Raw genomic sequence first — 19,075 nt, 5'->3', positions numbered from 1 at the left:
AATAGAAGGTTCCTTTCATAATTTTTTGGAGACATATTTTTTACCCGACTGCAAGGAGAGGTATTGTTTTATTTTACATTTCTTATTTTTTCGTGTAAATAATCAAAGGTACAATAGTTAAATGTTAACTGATCCTCGTAATTTTTTTCGTCTTCCGTGCTTCACTATCAGGTCCGTTTCACTATTCCTATTGTTTCCAACAGAGATGTGCGAGGATGTGTTGCGATGCGAGAAATGTGTTTTTCAGGAACCAATAATAGTAATGCTTCATTTACTTACCTTCCTCGCTCCGCTCAGCTCTTTCCATCAGAGCTGTGCTGTGCGGGGATAGGTAAATAAAGCGTTTCTATTGGTTCATGGAAAACACATTCCTTGCATTGCAACACATCCTCGCACATCTATCTCTAGTGGCAACGCAGCCTTAACTAATCACTAAATACCTACTTAAGTTATAACAATTAAAAATGTTGCAGCAATCGAATCGTAACCCGTGAAATACCGTTATCACCACTTAGTTAATATTTAAGTAGATCCGGTAGCCAACTGTGGTCTTTCTCATTAGTTCCACTTTACCAAATGGTGATTTCCGAGAGCTAAATGCATGAATTACTACAAAATATAAATACACTCAGTCTTGAAAAGAACGAAGCTATAATTGTCGTGGTTATAGTCGGATCGTCCTCACCATATGGCCGTGAGTGGAAACGTTTAGTTCGTAGTTTTAGATCCCATTAATAGTTATATAAAATGACGATATGATGCCGTTCAACTTGTTAATATACAATGCTGTGTATCAGTCAACGCTAATGACGGAGGCTTGACCGACTGCCAACAATTCCATAGTCACGTTGACGAATAAAAAGCGGTTGGCAAAATAACCGATGAACCAAAAACAATTGGGATTTAACTTAAATTGGAACTTAAAAAACTTTGCTAACGGTGTTTCTATCACCGTAATAGATACAGAATGTATTTTTTGCAATAAATGAAGCGATATTGCAATAAATTTTAAGTTTAGCATTAACTACCAGATCGTAAAATTTCGAGCAGCATAGCAAATCAGCATCAGCATATTTGTGCGATGTTCCAAATAAAAAAAATGATACATTGCGTGCTAATTTGTTTTGTAAGGAAAAAAGTCTTAATTTTTTTTATAAAACGTATGAAAGTATGTTTTTAGTGGCTTTACTAACTACCCCTAAAGTTTTCGGTTATAATAGAAATACATGCTGTATACAGCCGAAACATGTTTTAGATATACTTAAATCCATTTCATAAAACCAATAAAACTTTAGTTGATGTGCATAGCGGTTAGACAATGTAGGTACCTAATGAATAGGTATAACGTCATTCATCTCACACTACTATATTTTAAATCGTTTAGCTAAATCCGAGATTATGTTTGAATCGCTCCGCTCACCACCAAGCCCCATTTTTCTTTCCCAATTATATGAAGTACCACATTCAGCAACATCTACGTCGCCAAGAATTTGTGACGCCTTGAGTGAAATGAGAAAATCTTGTTCAACATACCCGAAACCAGGACGGCATCGGCATCCCGCCGAGCCGACGCTTCGCCAACTCAAGCGTCACAGACGGAGCCGGGTAGGAAAGCCATCGCCAAATAAAAAATGGCCGTAACACCGTTGTGCCCTTACAGATGAAGACTCGCTACTAGATGCACCGGTATTCTCATAGAAAGCGTCGTTGCTCCAAGGTCTTTTTTATGAATTCTCTGGCATGGATCCGGGTGATTACGGCTTGAATTATATTAGTATGTATGTCAAATGGCTGAAATTGAGAATCCGTTTGTCATACATCTTGTTATGGAATAGATTGTTGCTGCATGTCACGTGGTTATATGACTCCCACAAAGTTTGGACTTCGTTCGGACCACGACTGTCTTACTGAAGAGTGATTCCGATCAACGCAGCTAAGTAGATTCCTAACTTATTCTCTGTGTTAGAGCAGAGGCAAAACCGTCTCTTTAACAAGTTCTATCTCAACACTGTAAGGATCATGCAATCACGATTCAATGTTTAGCGATTATTTATTTGACGCTACCGCATGGTACGAGTATACTTAAAGCGAACCAAGCCTGTATTGCATTCACAGTTATGGTCCTACAAAAAAAGGCGTCATGCATGACTAAAGTTCTTCGGGAAAATGTTTTGGAGAATATGTGGATATGTAGTAGGTACTATACGTTTAACACAATCTAACCCTCGCTCCTGGAGAGAAGTCCCTCTATCTTCTTCTTTCAAACTTTATCCCTTCATTCTTTTCACTTCATCTACTGGTAAAGTGAAACCGCGAATTGGGCAAAGAGCATCAAGGTTGCATTCCGCGCGAGCACGCCGCAGAACAGTAAATGCACGGATATAAATAGAGGAAGTAAACGGGAGCTAAACGTTTGTGGAACTTCGCTCGACGTGCGTCACTCAGGTATCAGTTAAGTAACCGCGAGCATTGAACTGTTGCTGATTTATTACTGCTACTGCTAATGCACCTATTAAAGTCTACTTTGATTACAAGGTCGTTGAGATATTCCGAAAATATACTAATTAACTAGGTACCTACCCATAGAGCAGACTAGCCATTTGTACCTACCAATATACCTACATATTTAAATATTTTAGAGTGTGAATAGTTTAAGTGCTGTGGCTGTTTCATATGGCAGCAAATAACTGTAAAGTGAAGAGGCTATAAAATCACCTAGTGGCCTCCACTAAAATGTGTTAATTTTGAGGGTTCTTAAGGAAGCAAGCACCTAAATAATCCACTGATTGATAAACATTATCGTCGTTATGCTTTAGCTTAGCGTCGTTAGCTTTAAAATGTTCTTGAAATTAAATGATAAACTTTCTATAAATATTTCTGTAACACTTTTAGATCACATGCTCTGGATCATTTCATGTAGCAATGTTTGACAAGTGAACACAGTCGTTCAGAGACTGAGTGAGAGGATGATTGGAAAGATAAATAAACAGAGGTGGTTATACAGTGTGTGTTACCGGCAGACAAGGCTTTTTTAAGGGAGGTTAAAGTAACGTATTTTTGAAACTTAACCATGGCATTAATTTAATTAATAAACTAAATTTCAGACTTTGTTAACTTTCTAGCAAAATTATAATTGCCATCAATGTACAGCAAAGTAATTTGACAAGTAAGTGTAAATGACAGCCGACAGATACTTTGATTATTAGATTATTAATTAAGTACTTACTTGTCAATTTACTTTGCTGTACATTGCTGGCAATTAAGTATAATTTGGTTAGAAAGTTAACAAAGTTTGAATATTAGTTTTTTAACTAAATTAATGTCATGGTTTAGTTATAAGAATATGTTACTTTAACCTCCCTTAAAAAAAGCCTGGCTGCCGGTAACACACTGTATTATGTTGTGAAACTGGAGTTCAGAAAGAAGTACTGATGTTGATATGTGTTCGGGTCGTTATGTATGTACCTACTTGCTACAGTATCTTCACTGAGTAACTAACTCTCATACGTTTGAGTTACGTTGTGCTTTTTCCCTAGATAGCTCCATATTTTATTAGGGTTCCGTACCTAAGTGGGCAATAATAGAACCCTTGCAGGATACTTTGTTGTCCGTCTGTCCGTCAGTCAAGGCTCCTTTTCTCTGGCACGTGGAGATCTCAAGCTGAAATTAATATCAAATACTCAGGTCTGTTACCACTTAACTTGTTACTGAGTCAATGAAATTAAAAGAAGTCATTAAAAAAGGTATTTCCAAAAAAATCCTGGATCAAAACCTATGGAGTAGCTGTATCTTAATTAGATGTTGGCGTCCGATCGTAAAATCCGCCAGATCACGAAATTCCTAGACATATCTTGAATTGGCTAAGGGACATCCGCCACATCGTTCAAAACTCACCGTTTAACGATTTGCCTACGTTTAGACAGATCATGAAATTCCTAGACATATCATGAAACGCCACCATATCGGTCCTGGCACTTCGCCGGCCGCTGCCGCGGCACGCTCGCTTCGCTCGCTCGGCACGTGATTTATGGTCACAATTCATACTAACAACTCCTAGCTTCGCTCGTCGTACCAAATTTTTTTTTCGGCATATCACGAATCACGATGTGCCCGGTGTAGAGCTAGGAATATCGATGAATGCGTTGCTCTAATCGATCTGCCGTATTGTTTTTCAGGATATGCCTGGCCAACTTTTAGGCTTATCATGAAATGGCGCCATTCGTAATCTGGCGGATTGGGCGGATTGTGCGATCGGTCGCCGATAAATAAACTTCGTATAAATAATAACGCTATTAATAAGGAGATTGCAAAAGCTTAACTTAACTTTTTTGCTTTTTTGTGCTCGTGCTCGCTAAAAAATGGCTGAGAAACAATGCTGTATGTAATGCGATAACAAACATGTTTTGTTTATCGACCTTTACAATCGAGTTCATACGTAAATAAACAGCGCGCATACTCTTTACTGTACGCGTTACAGTAGCATGTTATTGTAAATAATTTGTTCCCGGTTTAACGTCATATAGATACGATGGCAAAGCATCGGCAGAGTTACACCGATGTTAATTTCTATATCTCTTTGATGTGTCTATATACGTGTCGAATTTAATTCAATGACGTGTGTAAACCGGATGGATTTATAGCAAAAAATTGACCTCTTAGGAGGATATTCGAGTTAGGGTGACAACATACAAATGGTAGAGATAGTTTTTTTCTGTTGACAACGCTCTCTGGTACCTAGCTAGCTAACCTAATTATGTTGTTTTTAAACGGTGACCAAGTCAGTCAGCAACTCACTTCATTCGCGAGCAGCCGCTGGGCGGAGTGGCGCGGGGCGGCGCGCGGCGCGGGCGAGGCCCGGCGGCGCCCCCGCCCGTGAATATCATCGGCGCGCGCGCATGCCTGCGCCGCCGACCCGCGCGCGAGCTGCCGCGCCGTCCGCCGTCGCCCCGCTCCCACAACAACGTATTTATAAACGAAATTCCACGCACTCGCGCGGTATCCGCCTCCGGATACAACTTTTTACACGACTTTCGACACTTACGTCGTACGGAGCACTGAAGAGGCGGGTCGGAGCGATTGTCTACCGGAGTCGGCGTGAGTCAGCCGCGCGAGAAGCCGCCCGCCCGCCGCTGACTTTGCATTCGAAAAACTGGAGCTTTAAATAATTGTAAGCTCACTAAATATACAAAGAATGCATTCGATTAATGGGAAAGAGTCTTTTTAGATGGCCTCATTGTTTATTTATGATTGAGATTCGTGAAAATGGATCGCGAATTGTCTTAATACGTAAAAAAATTGTGAAATCGAGCTTATTCCAAAGTTTGTTTAGAAGGAGAGCGCGGAGCGATAGGTACAGGTGCAACTTCAGATGAATGGTGACCTATTTATTTTCTTGGCGATAAATAAATAACCACTGAGGAAATTTATACATTGAATTGATATTTCCTGTGAAGGACAGTAGGACACTGCCTCAAACAATTTCCGCAATATTTCAGCAAATGGTTGTATAAGTTTAATTGAACAGCCCTACAAATGTTTTATAACATTTTTTAATTAAGATTGAAAAATATTACACTGATTGATGTTCTAGTGTACCTCAAAGTCAAAGTCAAAGTCAAAATATCTTTATTCGATTAAGGCTATAACAAGCACTATACTACGGACTCAGGGGTGACTTCATGAATCACATATGCCGATGAAAAACCTTCACACAGGTTCTTAGTCGCAGCGACCCAACCATCTGGTGAAGTATTCTAGATTAATTTCAAGATACATTGTGTACTTCGATAGGTATACAAACAGACAGATAATGTAAGTAAACAGGCGGCGGCCCGCGTGCTCCGCGGCTGCGCGTATAAAACGGCGATAAATGGACGCTGAAATTAAACACCGGTCAGGTTACGAGCGATCGCCGATAGTTATTCGCTTCACGGTTCACGCGTTACTAGCGAGCTACCGCCGTCAAATGTTTATGACGGTACAAATAATAGTAGATTGTTCAACAAGGGACTAAAACTAGCAATAATGGCTATAGTTCGAGTGGCATTATGGTTGTTTAGTCTCGCGTTAAACACTCTACTTTTCACTTTGAATGCGAGGAAAAAAAAAACAATGTTCTGTTAAAAATTACAATACTATTTTTTTAAAACGTACGCTCGACTAATGGACAGGCCATCTCTTCAAAATTCAAATAGAGGTAGCAAAAAAAAAATTGTTGTGCGGTTTTTTTCTTTTCTTTTACCTATTATTACCTATTGTTTATGAAGTGACGCTTTAAAAGCTTACATATTTACTTATATAGCCAACAGTTTCAAAATTGAAAACTATTTTAAAACTAATTGGACCATGCTTAAAATGAATTAATCCTTAATATAATTGAATAGATTCATATTCGTAATCTTTAATTGTTTCACGAAATTAAATCGTGTTTTTTTTATATTTTTGCACAGTTGTCATTTTGAGGTTATTTCCACGCCCTAAAAATACGCCATTCACAAACACCGTGTTGGCTGTTAAGGGGTTTCCTACGTAAATAAATAAAAAATATTTTAATCCCTAGATAATAAAATGGAGCTTTAGTTCTGATATGCAGAGACTAAAGTAACATTTTAAGAGCATGAGAAGTGCAAAATAATTCAAATACTTACACCGCTCTTGTAACCTAACCTACTCTATTGTTGATGCTGGTGATGTAATTTAAGTTGATTCTCAGTCGACCACAGAAGATAGATCTGCATAGATAGATAGGTACGTCATTCGTATATATACTCTCTATTCGAAATAATTTTTTTTGTAATTCATATACTGAAGGGTTAATCGCTCTCCCTTTAGCGTTATTCTAACTTGTTGCACTTGACCAAAAAAATTTTAGTAGGTTAGGTACTTATACTTAATCACTTTTAACTCAAACACTAAAATAATAATAATGCGTGCGTGATAATTTATTGTAAGTCTTTGTAGATGTATATATATCTAAATTAAACACAATTACTTCTTGAAATTAAAACTATTATTCTCACATTATTTCATACAGAATTATCACAAAGTACTTAAAGCCTACGCTGTTCAATCACCATGTAAGTGTTGTTTACTTGCGCTCTAGAAAAGTGAACAACGTATAGGACGAACGAAGGACCTGTAACAGAAAGCAGGATACCTACTTTATTTGAAGTCCAGCGGATTAAGTACTTAGTTTTGTAAGAGCTTGTCTAAGGGACAAGTCCAATTATAATCTAAAGTAGACACGTTTGCAGTGGATTTCTAAGAGATAAAATGTGCCCTGATCAGCAACTGTTTAAAAATCTAAGCCCTTTAAAGGGCCTAACGGCCGGTCAATAAAATAGAATAAATGTTTAAATGTTTTTTTAACAAATATTTATTGTCGGTGTCCTATAAAAGGGGGAAGGAATCAGGTAGGCCGTAGAGCAGGATTATATGGTGCTAATGGGCGTCTCAGACGCTTATCAGACTGCTGCCAAATCCTAATGCGGTGAATTGCGGTGTGCGGAGCGATAAAATTGGCCGCCTAAAGGACCGGCCATACCGCTGCTTAAAAAACGGTGACGGTACGGAATCGCAGTGACGTGCCGTAAACGTCACGACTTTTGGTGGAAAGTCCATGTGGAGAGCATCGGTAAAGTCCTGAAGTTTACTGCGCGGTGTGGCGCTCCTCAATTGTACTGTTGCGCGTAGTGATGGTAAATTCTCGAGAATATTCTCGCATCGAGAATGTTGCTGTTAAGTTCTTGAGAACATTCTTTCAGGAGAGAATTTATGAGAATTTAAAAAAACGAGCGGTTATTATACCGGGTGTGGCTTGCAATACGAGCAAAAAATAATGGAGTCTTTGAATTTTTCTTTTTTCAAACAAATTAAATACTGCCATCAATGTACGCCATCCTAGAACACAACTGACGTCGCCTGTCACGCTACAAACATCAAGCATTTTGCTTTACATTGCTTCTTCGTATAAACTTAAAAGTGTAATAAAAATTAAAAACTAATTTTTAAAAGTCGCTGAACTAATGTTGTTCAATTTGAGGAGAATGATCTATATTTTAATTATTTGCTTATATTACAAGCCACACCCGGTATTCCATTGTTGTGTAGGTATATACAGCTAATATATTTAGGTAAACTTAAATGTTTTATGCAAATTACAGCAGCTATTACCTCCTGCTCAGGAACTTAAATTCTTTAGTACCTAAATTCTCCCGAGCGAGAACATTCACGGACTTCTTTCTTTTTTCGAACTTTATTTATTATTCAGTGTCAAACTCAAATGTCAATATGAAAAATATATCTCTGTACGATATGTATTGAATCGAATTGAGCGAGTACAATAAATACAGTCTTTTCCGGTACCACCCGGTACGAAATACGAACTTCGAGTTTCGAATTTTGCAGTAGACAAGGTAACCGCCTTACAGCGATATAGGTCTCCAGCGACATGGGTATGATGTAAGCGGTGCGCGGCGCGACGGCGCGCGAGCAGCGCACCATCATCACCAGCAGCAGCCGGCGCAGGCGCGGCGACAGCGACAGCCAATCGCAGAAGTACAGGGAGCGGTTGAGGAACTCGCTCTGTCGACGATTGTATACTGTTAGAAGGTAATGGCTGGCATATGCGGGCGTTTAGGTTATTTTCCACCGGCGATTCGAGACGGCGCGGGCCGCCGCCGGCCACCGCGGGCGCCGCTATATAAATTTCAATTCTCTTCTTGCCCCGCATCGCTCAGCAAGAGAATGTGAACACGAACTTTTTTCGTCCAATAGAACAGCAGGGCTACTACGAAACTCGAACTTCGTGTCGTGCTCTCCCTCTTGCTCTCGTATTTAAATAGTATAAATAAGTGTCAGAGGGACCGCACGACACGAACTTCGAGTTTCGAGTTTCGTAGCCCTGCAGTGCTATGATGATGAACAAAGTGGTATATTTCGATCCCAATGTGTCGAAAAAGATCTTCGAGGGTTTTTTAATCATTTTGATTTTTAAATAAAGATTTATTAAAACTCGATCATAATAAAACGAACCAATCCAAATGAACCTACCTCATACTTAACTTGAGTTCCGTAAAAGCAATAAATAAATAGCTGCGCTAACATGCAGCATAAGTATATTGCCATTGTGACCAACTCTGCGGAAAAACATATTTAGCTGAAACAAAAAAGTTAATCTTTTCATATCTAATTCTAAAGCCTGTGCCCTAAGTGTTAGTTTTCGGTTACAAAATACGTCTCGATCGCGTTCGCGTTAAAATCTCAATTTGTATGGTTCGTATTAAATGATATATTATATGGTGCGTATTGAATATCATTTAATATGAGTGAGTCTCACGGTAGTTTCATGTTCAAAATTGTATGGTTCGTGTTTGCATACAGCGAACGCGATCTAGACGTATTTTGTAACCGAAAACTTACAATAAGGGCACTGAATATGAACGCTAAATGAATCCACCATTTAATTTAACAACCACTACAACGTCTAAGGGGCTGTTTCACCATTTATTGATTAGCGTTAACCGACGGTTAAATGTGATGCCGTCTCCGTCTATTCAAACAAAACAAATAGAGACGGCATCACATCTAACCGCCAGTTAACACTAATCAATGGATGGTGAAACAGCCCCTAAGTCTTAAGTCATACTCTAAACAACAAGCTACAAACTAGGTGACCCATATAGTGTCACCCCTTCAAACTCACCCCAGCGATCTTATACACCGTCATGCAAATAACCCAGGCACTCACGAAGAACTGCACAACCATGGCCTCGCCGAACACCTTCTCCACTTCGCTGGTGAACCTTTACATCATAAACGTTATTTATTGTAAAAATCACTTCACCTTGGATAAACAAGAATTCAGTTGCTTATTACTACCGTATATATATAATAGTACCCATATATTATTATTACTCCTGTACATTTTTAGGGTTCCGGAGCCAAAATGGCAAAAGTTCCCATGGGTTAAAGTCGCCATGTCTGTCTGTCTGTCTGTCCGTCCGCGGCTTTGCTCAGGGACTATCAATGCTAGAAATCTGTAATTTTGCAAGAATATAATATGTAAACTATGCCGACAAAAGGGTACAATCAAAATTAAAAAAAAAAAATTTTTAGGGTATCTCCCATAGACGTAAAGTGGGGGTGATTTTTTTTTCTCATCCAACCTTGCAGTGTGGGGTATCGTTAAATAGGTCTTTTAAAACCAAATAGGGGATTGCTACCACGATTTTTCGATTCAGTGATTGGTTTGCAAAATATTCAAAGTGCAAATTTTCATTAAAATCGAGCGTCCCCCCCTCTTAAATCTAAACCGGTGGGTGGAAAAATTTCAGAATGGTAGTAAGTATATCAAACTTTAAAGGAAAAATATAACGGCTATGTTTGCTTGAGCATTATTAGTAGTTTAAGAGTAAATAGCAGCCTAAGGTATAAAATATACCTAAACTTGGAAGATTCCGAATAAAATACGAAATCCTTAGAAAAATATTACTCATTTTATTCGTAATGGCTACGAAACCCTAATTTGGGCGTGTCCGACACGCTCTTGGTCGGTTTTTATTTATATATTTTTTTGGGGATTTCGGAGACGGCTCTAACGATTTCGATACAATATGCTGGTATGTGGGTGTTTTCGGGGACGATCAATCGATCGAGCTTGCTCTTATCTATGGGACAACGCGTGTTTTTGTTTTTTTTTACGTTTTTCTCGAGACTAAATTTCATGCGCAATAAGATCATAGGTACTTTTGCTAGCTAGCATTAACATCAGCAAGGTCGTTATATTTTTGGGCTAGCGCCGGTATAGGACATCTATGGTGCCAATCTCGGACAGGCATAGTTTTTATCCATGTTTTTATTTTACATTTTTATTTATTTTAGGTTTAATGTATCTTCTCAAAAAACACGATATAACAAAAAAGAATCCGAGCAAAGCCCAGTCGCCCAGATACCATAGTGAACCGTATCTAACGCAAATATTAACTTTGAGTTAGTATCTCTACGTCGGAAGGACGGAATTTCCGACAGGAGAAAAGACACTGTATAATTATTTATTAGTTAACAGGACTGCCCTGTGGCAGTTGGTCATTATTAGTGCCTTTCAACCGCCTCATCATCGTGGACATATTTGTTTATGAATGTGTCATTTCCGATTATTCTTTAGATATAGGCACTTCTACTAGACAACCTGGAAAATTATAACAGAATCTTCTACCATGTCAACAAAAATGTGACCACGAAAATCATACGGAATAAACGCTCGAATCAGTTATCTGTTGTTTTATTTTAGCACGTTTAAAAAATACAGTACTTAATATGTTTAATTCGTGTGAAAGCCTCAGGGAAAATGTTTGTCCACAAGTGCCAACTCAATGCGGCCTAAACTTGCTCACCACACGATTTGCTTGTAATGCTCCACGCAGCGCGCGACTCTTTTTCTGAGCACCTCCCCGAATGCTGCATCCTCGACATCTTTAAACGTTTTCGGTACACTTGCGTTATTTATTTTCGTGTCTGATTCCGCCCAGTTTCGATCCACCAGATGCTCCAAACTGTATCGCACCATCTGCAGTTGAATCTTGCTGTGTGCGAAAAACGCTACAATGGTACAGTCCAAAGTCACGTTACCGTATGCTTGGAAAGTTATTACGAGCGTGTTGAACGACAGTGCTATGGCAAAGCTGGAAAATATATTAATACATATTAATTTGATAAATAAATATTATGGCACTATGTATTAACACCAATATTGATCTACTTAGAGAGTACTAATGTACTACAGATCTATTGTCAAGAAGACATTAATATCTAAGGCGTATTATAAAGTTAATGATTATATCATGGACAGGGATATTTGGAAATAATTCCCATCCGCATTAGCGATCCCTTCAAATAGCGAACCTACTGTGTTAAAAATTAAGTTGTGTTAAATACTTGTGATGTATAAGTAGATATATCATTTAATAATATTGCCGGATTCTTCTCAACACAGGTTTTTCCGAACCGGTGGTAGATTTTTTTTGACATTCATAAGTGCTTGTTATAGCCTAAATTGAATAAAGATTTTTTTACTTTGACTTTGACTTTGAGAGTTTGCCTAATCCATTTTTTTTATTATAAAATGGTTAGTATTGATATATTAAATCTTATAAAGTAGAAAGGTATATAGGGTGTAATGTATAGTATGTATTTTCATGTATTTTCAATTAAGTAAATCAAATAAAAAAGGGGGTAAGTACTTTAAGTAATTTGTTTTAGTTTTTTATTTATTTATGTAAGTATTTTATTCTAAAATATTTTTATGTAGATACTTACCTCCTTATTCATAAACGACAATCAAACCTATTTTAGTTAAAATGCCGCTAAAATTCGTTTGTCCTTATCTGTCACTTCGACATTTGTATTTGTTAGAAAGGGACAAAGCATTTGTTAGTTAACATAGGCTTGTTAAGTTTTATGAATAAGGGGGTTAGTCTTAAATACATATTAAACATCCAAGACCCGAGAACAAACATTATTAAAAAAATAGAAAGAGTGTAAGGGTCCGCTTAATGAGGCGAAGCGGAGACATTGTACATCCTTACGGTAACACGTCGTTAGTGTGAAACGGGAAGTAGCCGGTGAACTCCACCTCCTCGCCGAGGATTCTGTTGACGAGCGGGAACAGCCCGAACATGAACCCGCACACGTAAATAGCGACGTGATAAAGTTTCAGCAGACGAGACATCTCTAGCGCGTGAGTCTTCATGATCCCTTCTTGATAAGCGTTTCGAGATGCGAAAAGAGGTCCTAAAATTTTAATAATGCTTCATTCAATATCATGGCAGCTAGCTAACTAAGTCACATTATCGTCATCTCGGTCTATATACGTCCCACTGCCTGCAGTGCCCTGTGCCGTGGCACAGGCCCAATGCGGAGTGGGAACTTCACACACACATTTGAATTTCATCGCAGGTAATATGTGCAGGTTTCCTGTTTTAAATCAATTTGAAGCTCATTGTAAATTTTAAATGAAATTTCGTAGATACATCAATTTCGAAAAACTCAGGTGCGACCCCGGTGTCGAACCCACGTCCCTCTCCTTAAAAGGTCATAGGTCAAACCACTAAGGCTGCCACGGCTTCCTAAGCTAACTAAGTAGTGCACCTACTTTATTTCAGCGCTTTATTTTAGCGTTTATTCGGTATGAGTTTCATGGGCACATTTTTGTTGACATAAGTACTCGTAAGAAGATTCTGCTACAGTTGCCAGGTTACCTATCTAGGTAGTGGAAGAAGAGGACTTCTAAAAAATAATCGAAAATGTCATCAAATTCTAGCTACAGCCCATTCATAAAAAAATGTGACCACGAAAATGAGGCGATTGAGACGCTTGAACCCCATTTATGACGATACACAAAGATTGTCTTTGGCTGACCTTCTATAATCTCAACAAGACGGTCAATGCGAGCGCTCCGGGCGTTGAATGCAATCTGCTTGCCGAGCGTGTTTAGGGTCGTTAGTAGCACAAACAACGTGTTCACCATCTGCTCCGTGCTGTGGCGAGACTGCAATCATCAACCTTAGTCTAAAACTTGAAATCGCAATCGTTTATTTAACCACTCACATGGTATAAGAATAAGACGAGGGTAAAAAGAGACGGTAAACATGATCGCAAACATCAGTGCGTTAAGCCCAGTTTAGACTTGCAAGAAAAATCGTGCAAGTTGCATTACATTGCGAGGCCGTCAGTCAAGCAACAAATTTGTAGTGGTCAATCGAGCGCCACAATGTAATGCAACTTGCACGAGTTTTCTTACAGGTCTAAACTGGGCTTTACACAATAAAGCAATTACAAGGCAAGGCTGGCTAGCAGTAGACAAATAATGAAAAATTAATAATTAGAATTAAAAAAAAAATTCACTCCTCATGCTCTTAAAATGTTACTTTAGTCTCTGCAAATCGGAACGAAAGCTCCTCATTTCATCTCTAGGGATTAAAGTATATTTTTTTAATTTACGTTGGAAACCCCTAACAGCCAATCACGGTGTTTGTGGATGGGATTTTTAGGGCGTGGAAATAACCTCAAAATGACAACTGTGCAAAAATATATAAAAAAACACGATTTAATTTCGTAAAACACAATTCATGATTATGAATATGAATCTATTCATTTTATTATGCAGTCGAATTACTTTTAAAAATAGTTTTCAATTTTGTAACTGTTGGCTAAATATGCAAGCATTTAAAGCGTCACTTCATAAACAATAAAAGGAAAGATAAAAGCGCATTTTTTTTTCTTTTTGTATTTTGAACAAATGTCTTGTCCAATAGTCGAGCGTACGATTTTAAAAAGTAATATTGTAATTTTGAACAGACCGTTGTTTTTTTCCTCGCATTCAAAGTGAAAAGTAGTATTTAACGCGAGAATAATGCCATTCGAACTATAGCTACTAAACATCTCGTGTCATTATATGGCTTATTTTAGTCCCTAGTTGAACAATCTACTATTTATTAGGTGATAGTGAACATGGACTGTGGCGTGGCGCAGACAGACAATTAGTTATGGCTATGCACAACAGTATCATCATCATGTCAACCGGAAGACGTCCACTGCTGGACATAACTTTGCATAATTATCAGTTCGAATAATAGTCATTTCACAGAATATTAAATAGCTGAACACTCTTATCGCCGAATATACTTTTACAGAATATTAAATAGCAGATCATTAGTATCGCCGAATTTTATATGGCATAACGGCATAGCAAAATGAAAGTTTGGACTGTTGTATTTTCACGGAATTTTAAGTAAATTACGCTGACTTTAACATGGGGTAATGACATGGTTAAAGGAACTAACAGCTACCATAAGAATGGGTTAAGATTAAAGTAAGGCCAGCAAAGTAAGCGTGCTGTAACAGCAGCAGGCAAAGCGCCAGAACAGAACAGCAGTTACATAGTAGGTTGGGTTCGGTTAGAACTGCGGCCACAACAGCACGCCAGAATCTTACTGTTGCCTAAATAATCACCGTAATTTAATTGCAACGAATGTTTAGTAAAATTTTATTCTGCTTTTTATTATCCTTATGCAAAGTAATATTATGAGATATGTCTTTCTGCGTAGCAACTATTCGAACATAAAAATATTATTCCCATCGATATTATGTGATGTTAATATTCTGCTTTACAAAATTATGAGAAATTGATAGTACGAGAAAAAATATATGCGAAAAATAATTCGGTGATATGATGATTCTGCTAAAGGTTGTTATGAGAAACTAAATTATGAGATTAGATTTTATGCAACATATTGAACCCATAAATACATAGGTAAGCAACTTTTATATTAGTATCTCTATGAGTTCAGACAGACCATTCCCATCATACAGTGTGTACATGTGTACACACTATGTAGTGATTGTTTTTTTATACAATTCATTGAAACTCGTGAAATGCCGGTCCAATAGGTCACATACAATGGGTGCCTTGTGACCACTTCAAGGTAATGATTTTACACCCGCAAATGCGAGAACTTAGAGTAGATTGTTCAACAAGGGACTAAAACAAGTCATTGTGGTTGTTTAGTCTCGCTTTAAACACTACTTTTCACTTTGAATGCAAGGAAAAAAACGACATTATGGTCAAAATTGCAATAATATTACTTTTTAGAAACGTACGCTCAATACGCGTAATGGACATCCTGTTCACAATTCAAATAGTAAAAAAAATGTTACGCGGTTTTTCTTTTCTTTTTTTTTGTTGTGACGCTTTAAATGCTAGCCGAGTTTCAAAATTTAAATCTACTTTAAATCTAATTGTACTATGCATAGGTCATAAAATTAATTTATCTTATAGGTACATATAATTTAATATTCATATTCGTCATCATTAATTGTGTTTCACGAAAATAATTCGTGTTTTTAAATATTTTTGCAGTTTGTCATTTTGAGGTTAAATATTAGTCATCATCATCAGCCCATGTACGTCCACTGCTGGATAAAGGCCTTCCCCATGGCACGCCACTGAGCACGATCCTTGGCCACTCTCATCTAGCTCTTGCCAGCCGCCCTGCGAAGATCATCGCTCCACCGAGTCTGAGGACGTCCTACGCTACGTTTGCCGATCCGTGATCTCCACTCAAGAACTCGTCTACTCCAACGGTTATCGGTTCTTCGAGTTATATGGCCGGCCCATTGCCACTTCAGCGTGCTAATGCGGTGGGCTATGTCGATAATTTTGGTTCTCTGTCGGATCACTTCGTTATAAATTCGATCTTTCAGAGAAACTCCATAGTACTTTTACGTTGAGCAACTTTAAAATTTGTGGACCAGCCCTACCGTCAGTGTCCATGTTTCGGCACCGTATGTCATGACGGGTTGGACGCACTGATTGAATACTTTCGTCTTTAGCCGGCGGCCTTCCGTAACCCGGGGATTCTTCGCACCCCCTGCCCTGCCGTTTCCGTGACCGCCGCCTTGATTAGTAATAGAGGGGCGGCCGGGAACTGGGGGCCGTGGTCCGTGTTGACTTGCCATTTTGGTTTGCTCTAATTGTCTATACACAATCACTGAAAATGGCGATAATCCTCCATTCGCAAACACCATGATTGACTGTTTAGGGGTTTCCAACGTAAATTAAAAAAAAAAAAGTAACTAAAAATGGAACCGACTTCAAAAACCTTGATAATATTTTTCTACTAGTTTGAAGTCGGTGCCTCAGCACGAGCCAGCAGGAGTGGAACTATAGTCGTCTACCTCACCTACATATTATAGTGGGCTTCTGCAATCACTCCTGCTGGCTCGTGCTGAGGCAAAGACTTCAAACTAGTAGAAAATTATTTTTTCAAGGTTTTTGAAGTCGGTTCCATTTTTGGTAAAAAAAATGTTTTTTCATAGTTTTTAATGATTTGTAGCCAAAGTGCATTTCACAACGATTCAATTAAGCTCAAACACAGCATAGTTATATCATTTTATAACAGAGTTCCGGTACCTACGGTCTTCTTTACCAGGGTCCAGTTCACCAAATTATACTTTCTGAATGTAAATACTTGACTTGATGTTAAAAATGCCAAAATCGCTATAGGTGTGCTTTAAAAATTCGAGGGTTGCCCTCGATTTCTCTAAGATCCCATCATCAGATCCTGACTTGGTGTCAATGGAACTACCTCGGAAGTATGTACTTTAGATCTAAAAAACATTTTTGAAATTCGGCCCACAATTGGCGGAGTTATCGCGTAACAAACATACAAAAAAAAACATACACTCGAATTGAGAACCTCATCCTTTTTTAGAAAGTCGGTTAAAAATATTAGATTGTTCAACAAGGGACTAAAACAAGCCATAATGATACGAGATGCCTACTTGCTGCTACTTTTCACTTTGAATGCGAGAAAAAAAAAACAATGTACTGTTCAAAATTACAATATACTTTTTAAGAACGTACGCTCAACTAATGGACAGGCCTGTTCAAAATTGAAATAGCAAAAAAAATTGTTGCGAGGTTTTTTTCTTTTCTTTTATTGTTTATGAAGTGACGCTTTAAAAGCTTGCATATTTAGCCAACAGTTTGAAAAGTATTTTAAAACTAATTGGACAATGCATAATAAAATGAATTAAGCCTTAATATAATTGAAAAGATTCATATTCGTAATCAGTTGTGTTTCAGGAAATTAAATCGTGTTTTTTTATATTTTTGCACATTTGTCATTTTAAGGTTATTTCCACGCCCTAAATAAAATCCTCCATTTACAAACACCGTGTTGGTTGTGTAGGAGTTTCCACCGTAAATTAAAAAGAAAATACTTTAATCCCTTGAGAATAAGAAGGAGCTTTAGTCCCGGTATGCAGAGACTTAAATACTTGTGATGTATATGTATTTATCATTTAATAATATTGTAAATCTGTTTAAAAAAAAATATTATACTTAGGTACCTTGTTGAGTTTCTTGCCGGATTCTTCTCAACAGAAAATTGAATAAAGATATGTTGACTTTGACTAAAGTAATATTTTTAAGAGCATGAGAAGTGAAAATTGTATTATAGTACAGTGGTGGCTAGGCCCGTGTCCGGAGTGTCCACTAGAAAAGAGGGAGTTTAAATTCGTGAATACTGAATATATCTTTATACCTAAATGGGATTGGCGGCTCAAGCGGGTTACCACCATACCAACCATCATCGACCTTACCTGAATGACCCGTATAACATGCTGTAGGTTATAAGTGATAACCATAACCCACACCACAGTCCGATATGCGTCGTGCAAGGAGTGTTTCAATTGGGTTATCGGTTTCAAAACGATTTTGAAATAACCGACCCTGGCAAGGGCGTCAAAATTTTGCCTGAAAGCTTGGAATGAGGGATACATCTTTGACAACTTTCGTTCAGCTATAAGCAAGTTACAGTACGGAAATTGTGATTTACAGTGGTCTTTATAACTTAGTATACTTATACGTGGTTTTTTTCAGTCGTTAAGAATTATAAAGTGATGATCTGCTTTAAAATTCATGAAGCAAAAAGCTACAGGACGTTACTATATCTATTTTCAACGAAGTCCTCAAACATCAAATTTGTTTTTATACAAATACACATATAAACTAAACTAACTAACTTTCTCGTTATATCAACATCTGGTAGCATGGTGAGCGGTTGTGTTGCTCTAAAGATGAGCTCTGGTTGAGGGGTGATAGAGGGGTGTGTGATTTGTGTGTGTTCTTACAGTGTTGGAGGTGGAGGAACTTTGTGAACACACATTTCTTACATAAACGTAACTATCATAATGGTTGCGGGTGAGTAAAGTAACTGTTTCAGTTCATTGATGTGGACCTCCGCAAAGTAATATTCAATCATTTTATTCATCTTTTTGTAGTTGACTGTACCTACATAACATAACACAGCATTTTTTTTTGGAAAAGTAGTTACATCTACTATATATCTCCAATCATCATAAAACTTTGTTTATACGAGCTCCAAGCTACATCCTGTAGTTTAAATCTAATATTTTCTGTCGCAGGGTGTTAATTTTGCAAGTCCTCCATTAGTACCTACCAATCACGTTTTCAATTAAGCTGCAATTAAGTTGTTTTACGACCACCAACCGC

The 19,075-nt window shown here is 37.9% G+C and overlaps 1 protein-coding gene and 1 pseudogene across 1 annotated transcript in view; both read right to left on the bottom strand.

Moving 5' to 3' along the window:
- The window catches only part of Pkcdelta (Protein kinase C delta), a 58,567-nt gene extending 53,314 nt beyond the window's left edge, over nucleotides 1-5,253 (bottom strand). Inside the window, exon 1 of the mRNA XM_074095142.1 lies at nucleotides 4,795-5,253. The gene's annotated coding sequence lies outside the window, so the exon portion shown is untranslated. The remainder of the gene's footprint in view (nucleotides 1-4,794) is intronic.
- Nucleotides 5,254-7,049: 1,796 nt separating this feature from the next.
- LOC141433767 (odorant receptor 46a-like) lies at nucleotides 7,050-18,367 on the bottom strand (annotated as a pseudogene).
- Between the last annotated feature and the right edge of the window lie 708 nt (nucleotides 18,368-19,075).

The sequence above is a fragment of the Choristoneura fumiferana genome, chromosome 12 (genome assembly GCF_025370935.1).
Source record: "Choristoneura fumiferana chromosome 12, NRCan_CFum_1, whole genome shotgun sequence".
NCBI classification, from domain to species: Eukaryota; Metazoa; Arthropoda; class Insecta; order Lepidoptera; family Tortricidae; genus Choristoneura; species Choristoneura fumiferana.
The sequence above is the reverse complement of the archived record's forward strand: the minus strand, read 5'-3'. Positions and strand labels throughout refer to the sequence as shown.